This window comes from Phaseolus vulgaris, chromosome 10 (assembly GCF_051622355.1).
Source record: "Phaseolus vulgaris cultivar YP4 chromosome 10, ASM5162235v1, whole genome shotgun sequence".
Classification (NCBI taxonomy): domain Eukaryota; kingdom Viridiplantae; phylum Streptophyta; class Magnoliopsida; order Fabales; family Fabaceae; genus Phaseolus; species Phaseolus vulgaris.
The window spans coordinates 21,315,291-21,320,613 of record NC_143507.1 but is presented as its reverse complement, the minus strand read 5'-3'; the positions used below and the strand labels follow the sequence as shown (position 1 = coordinate 21,320,613).

The window sequence follows — 5,323 nt, the reverse complement described above, 5'->3', positions numbered from 1 at the left end:
CCTTTCTTTTATTTTCTTACATGCATAGGAGAATGAGATAATTCTTTTGAAACTCTACTCTTTACAACTTCACATTTTTGTCCCTAATTTCTCTTTTCTCCCTTTTCTTTTTCAACTTCCACCATCTCACCATCTCACCATCTCCCTATCTTGTTCTTTTATCACCCTTAGTAGTGATGTTATTACAATGCTATTTTGGATTGGTTGTAGTGTTAGTTGAGAATTGACCAATTTTTTCGTCTATAATTTGTGCAAGTTGTGACATTTATTTGTCTATCTGTCCTATCTGAGTCTCCATGCTCCTAATCGTGGTCATACTGCGAACTCACAATCTTTGACATAGCATCTTCAGATTTACTCATCCTGTTAGGGATAAATGGATAATTAAATTGATGCTACTATTGGAAAGACCCTTGCTTGTTGGATGTACTATAGTCTTGTTTCCACCCAAAATTCTGATTTTGATTATTTTTCCAACCTTGAGAATAATTGTTGGAAAAATCGCCTTGCCTTCCTTGATTGCTCAAATAATTCACCTCCGCTTCAGGCGATTTGATTTGATAAGAATAGTGACCATTAGCATGGTCACCTCCACAAAAATCACACCTGATAGGTATGTTCTGACCTTGGGATGATTGGACAACATGCAACTTTTGGGGTAGTTTGGCCATCTGTGCGGTTAGTTGCTAAAGCTATTGTGTCATAATTTTATTTTGAGCTAGCAATGAATCTGCAGTATTCAACTCCAATAGTCCTCTCTTTTGATGACCTTGTCTATCATGTTGAGCTTGATAATAAGTTGTGGCCAAAGCTTCAATAATCCTCGTTGCTTGATCTGCATTAACAACCATCATTGTGCCATCAGCCGCGACATCTAGAAGCATATTTGTATCAGATCTGAGACCATTAATAAATATGCCCAGTTGAGCAATATCTTCAAACCCATGATTTGGGCATTTTCTCAGCATCCTCTTGAATCTCTCTCATGTCTCACAGAAAGACTCCTCTGATCTTTGTCTGAACATAGATATTTCAGACTTAGCTTTAATGTAACGAGAGATTGGGTCTTTGCAAAAAAAAAAAAATTCCTCCACGTCCTTCTATCTAGTTAAACTCTAATTAGGATGAGATATAAGCCACTCTTTTGCTTTCCCTGCCAAAGAAAAAGAAAACAGACGTATATATATACTTTCCAAATAACCTGATGGAAAACCCATAGTTCCCACCAATTCATAAAAATTAGCCTAGTGTGTATGGGGGTCCTCATGGTCTGTCGCTGTCAATTGATTTGTACTATTTGTTAGAATTGTAGGCCTAAAACAAGAGGGGGTGAATTTTTTGTAGACATTTTTCGCAAACTTTGAAGGTTTGGAGAAAGCCAATGAAGAATCAAAGCCAAAGGAATGAAAATGCTCAAATTACAAAACTTTTTTTGCGATTTAACCGGTTGTTTTTGTCAGTAGTTTATAAAAACAACTAAAAACATATAAAATTGAGATTATGGAAAGAGAGAATCACACAAATAAATTTATACTAGTTCACTCTTACACCAAGAGATTCATCCATTCCTCAGAAACCACTGGATATTCCACTATGCAATCAATCACATATTACAACCACACACACACACTAAAGAAATGATCTTGAACCCCTCAAGAACACACACTTCTTTTGGCAAAACAACACACCACATATCAGAACACCCTCTGACCTTGTGAAACACTGTTGTTTACAGATCAAGAGAGAATAAGGAAAGAACACACCTAATAATGATTGAATCACAAAAGATTACACACAGTCCTATTACACTCTTAGCAAGTTCAACCAAAGCTTGATGTAAATCTTGGAGAAAACTGTTTTTCAAAAGATTAATCTCTAATTTCTCTTTTTAGGAGCGTTAAAAACACTATATTTAAACTCCAAAAGGCAGGTAAAAACATTTAATGAAGGAGCCAAAACAATTTTGGATAAGCTAAAACAGATTTACCAAACTTAACAGATTTTGTTAAGAAATTTCAAAAAACAATCGGTTGAATTGTCGAAACAACCGATTGAATTGGTTTGACAGCAAAGTCTACAAATTTAAGCTTTGGCAAATCTGTTTCAAAAACACTAAGTGTCGAACAACCAATTGAAACGATAAAATAAATGGTTGTTTTTCCACTTCTTTGTAAAACACTATTTTTCAAAAGGATTTGATTTAAACCAACGTTGAATCCTAACTAAGAGTGGATTTACAATTCAAACTAATCAGAACACACACACACAAGCTACATCCATCCTTCAAGCAATCAATAGGGATTTGGAGGCATCAGAGCCTTGTTCAACACTAATAAGGGTGAGGAATGCATGCTTCATATCCAAGGCCCTGTTAGTTGTTGGTATTGCAATGTTAGAAATTTTTGTGTGTCCTTGATGTATGGCATACTCTCCAAGAGTCCTGATAGGAGGTTGTGCTTCCTTCGCCACCATGTTGCACTATTCCTTAAAAATGTGATTAGAAAAAGAATCTGTCGAAGAGTCTTCTCTAATATTTTCAAAATTTTCGATTGTTTTTAATTTTTTGTTTCTCCTAGCTACCTTCTCAATTTCTGCTTCAAATAGTAATTGGTCTTTTGGAATCTGACCCCTCAGTATCATATAAAAGCAGCTAATGCAAGGGTTAGCAAGAAATTCGTAATTTTTTTTTTCGAAAATAAAAAAATTAATAAAACAAAATAATCTAAATTAAATCAGAAAATAACTAAAACAAATCACAACAAATAAAGCTAATAACAATAAAATAATAAAAAAAGATTATTAAATTTGGAAATAAAAATAAATACAATAAAAACAAATCAAAACAATAAAAATATCCTCAATACTTAGGAAATTATACTCAATAAATCAAACCTATTCTCCGACGTCAAAAACTTGATGACTTTTTACAACAAATGCACCGCGTTGTCAGAAGTATTAATTGTACCCAAGGACGAATATCGATTCCACAAGGAATAATGAATTATCATGTACAAGAATCACTAAATATGAAACAAAACAATTAAAAAGAATGTTGAAGTGATTGTGCTGGCAATGATTAATAAGAAAATAGACAAAGAATTAATTGCTTTAAGTTGGAATAATAGGGATTAGGTTTTATCTCTCTCACTCTCATGTATTTTGATTAGCATGTTAATATTAAGTTCTTTTGATTGAAATTGATGCCCGTATAAAATTCATTTATATCGATTCCTTGCATATAAATCCTTAAAAATGTTCCCTAACTATCGATCCCTCGCATAATTATAAGAACAACTTATAACAAAGCTCAAACGTTAATAGCAATTAACATTACAAGTTTATTCCTAACACTCAAATATGTTAGGTATTGTTGTTTAGGGTTGAATCCTAAAAGTACTTTCCAATTAGATTTAAGATTCTCAATTTGTCATGGAAATTTAGAAGTAAAACAACAATACCAATGATCAATCAAGAACTGAATATTAATATATAAGATATCACCTCAATACATAAGAGTTCGAGAAGATTACTCCCAATCCCAAAGGGTAGATTTAGTCACGCATACTTCTAGCACCTTCCATTCTCCCAATTGGTTACAATTCACTCTATGGTGTTTTCCTCTCAATCTGGTACACCAGGGTTGAGCCTCTAGCCCCCTATTTAACCTAATTTTTTAGGGTTAGGTCGTTTCCTGTGTCGCGCTAATGGGCTAAGTGATAAAACATAAACATGCCCAATTTGTCTAATACATTCTCGCTTGAGCGAGAAAGACGTTGATTTCCGAAAGCTGTCCTGGAGCATTCTCGCTTGAGCGAGAATCTCTTGTTGCAAATTTGGCTTTTTGGGCACTTTTCCCCATTCTGGGACGTTCCAATTTTCTCTTTTTCGCTCAAATCATTTCTCTTTCATCCAAATTTTTAATCTCTCCTAGAAACATACAATTAACACCAAATTTGGAATAAAATGCTCTTGTTCAAATAAAGATCATAAAAAATGTATAAATGTATAAATTCATAAATTAGAAATTATTTTATATGTAAATTAGCAATAAATCCTCATAATTGCCTATATTTTAATATGAAATATTACTGAAATTAGATACTTATTAATGGTCCATGGGTTACCATACCTGGTCTCACTGGTGCAGAAAGGCAAAACAAGTGCGGTTATTTTACATTTATAAGAGTGACTATATAGTTGCACTTGATCAATACGCATTCTTAAATCGAAGATTTACAAGTGCGACATTTAGCTGCATTCGTAAATGCGTCTATGGTAAATAGCCGCATTCCTATTAAATTTATTTAAAAAATAAAAATATAAAACCCTATACCTTAAGGCAACAACGACGGTGACAACAACAACGATGGAGCAAATACGGCATAGCAAAAATCAAAACAACAGGCAATGAAGCAGTGGTGACCTTCGCCAATACAAGAAAACAAATAGATAAGAGAAACGGAAAAAATATATAAACCAATGGTGAAGAAGAAAGAGAACTCGAAACGAATTTACAATGCCGTAAAGAAGAGAATGAAGGCTCACGGAAAACAAGAGGAAGCACGAGAGCAGAAACAAAAGAGAAAATGAAGCGCTAGAGAACCCTTCGCCAATGCAAGAAAACAAACAAATAAGTGAAACGAAAAAAAATTTATAAACCATTGGTGAAGAAGAAAGAGAGAGGATAGAAACGAACTTACAATGGTACGAGAACACAATGAAACTCGCAGAAGAAGAGAAGAACACCAAAGCAGAAACATAGAGAAAACGCGAAGCACCAAGAGGAAAAAATATATGAAAGCGTAAGTGGCGCGTTTCAAAATTAGGGTAAAAAATGATTTAAGTATGCAGCTATTTAAATAGCCGCATTCGTAAATCATGTGCTTTGACTTAAGAATGCGGCTATTACAAATAGTCGTATTCGTAAATGAAGTTAATTTAAAAAATGCCACCGCTTTTTGAATGACAACGGCTAACCTTAGAAGCGCACTAAATAAATAGTCGTTGTTTATACATTTTGTGCTAGTGACTACATCAAGAAATTATGTGAAGATTGTGTATTTGGTAAGCAAGCAAGGACAAATTTTAAAAAAGAAGGCAAAATATTGTGCAAGGAGAGGTCTTGAGTTGGTCTGTACCAACATCTTTATGTCTACCCCTTTCACATAAGAGCAAAGATTATCACCAACAAATTGAAGATTTGTGTAAAAGACTCTTTTCCAAATCTGGATATATGTTTCTAGGCATTTCCATAAATCTTTTTAGCATTTGCTCCTTTAACAAGTTACTTACTTCCATAAGCTTTTGCTGCTTCATCCAGCTG

The 5,323-nt window shown here is 33.9% G+C and overlaps 1 pseudogene; it reads left to right on the top strand.

Moving 5' to 3' along the window:
• The first annotated feature begins 939 nt into the window (after positions 1-939).
• On the top strand, positions 940-1,045 carry LOC137819900 (small nucleolar RNA R71; annotated as a pseudogene).
• The last annotated feature ends 4,278 nt before the right edge of the window (positions 1,046-5,323 follow it).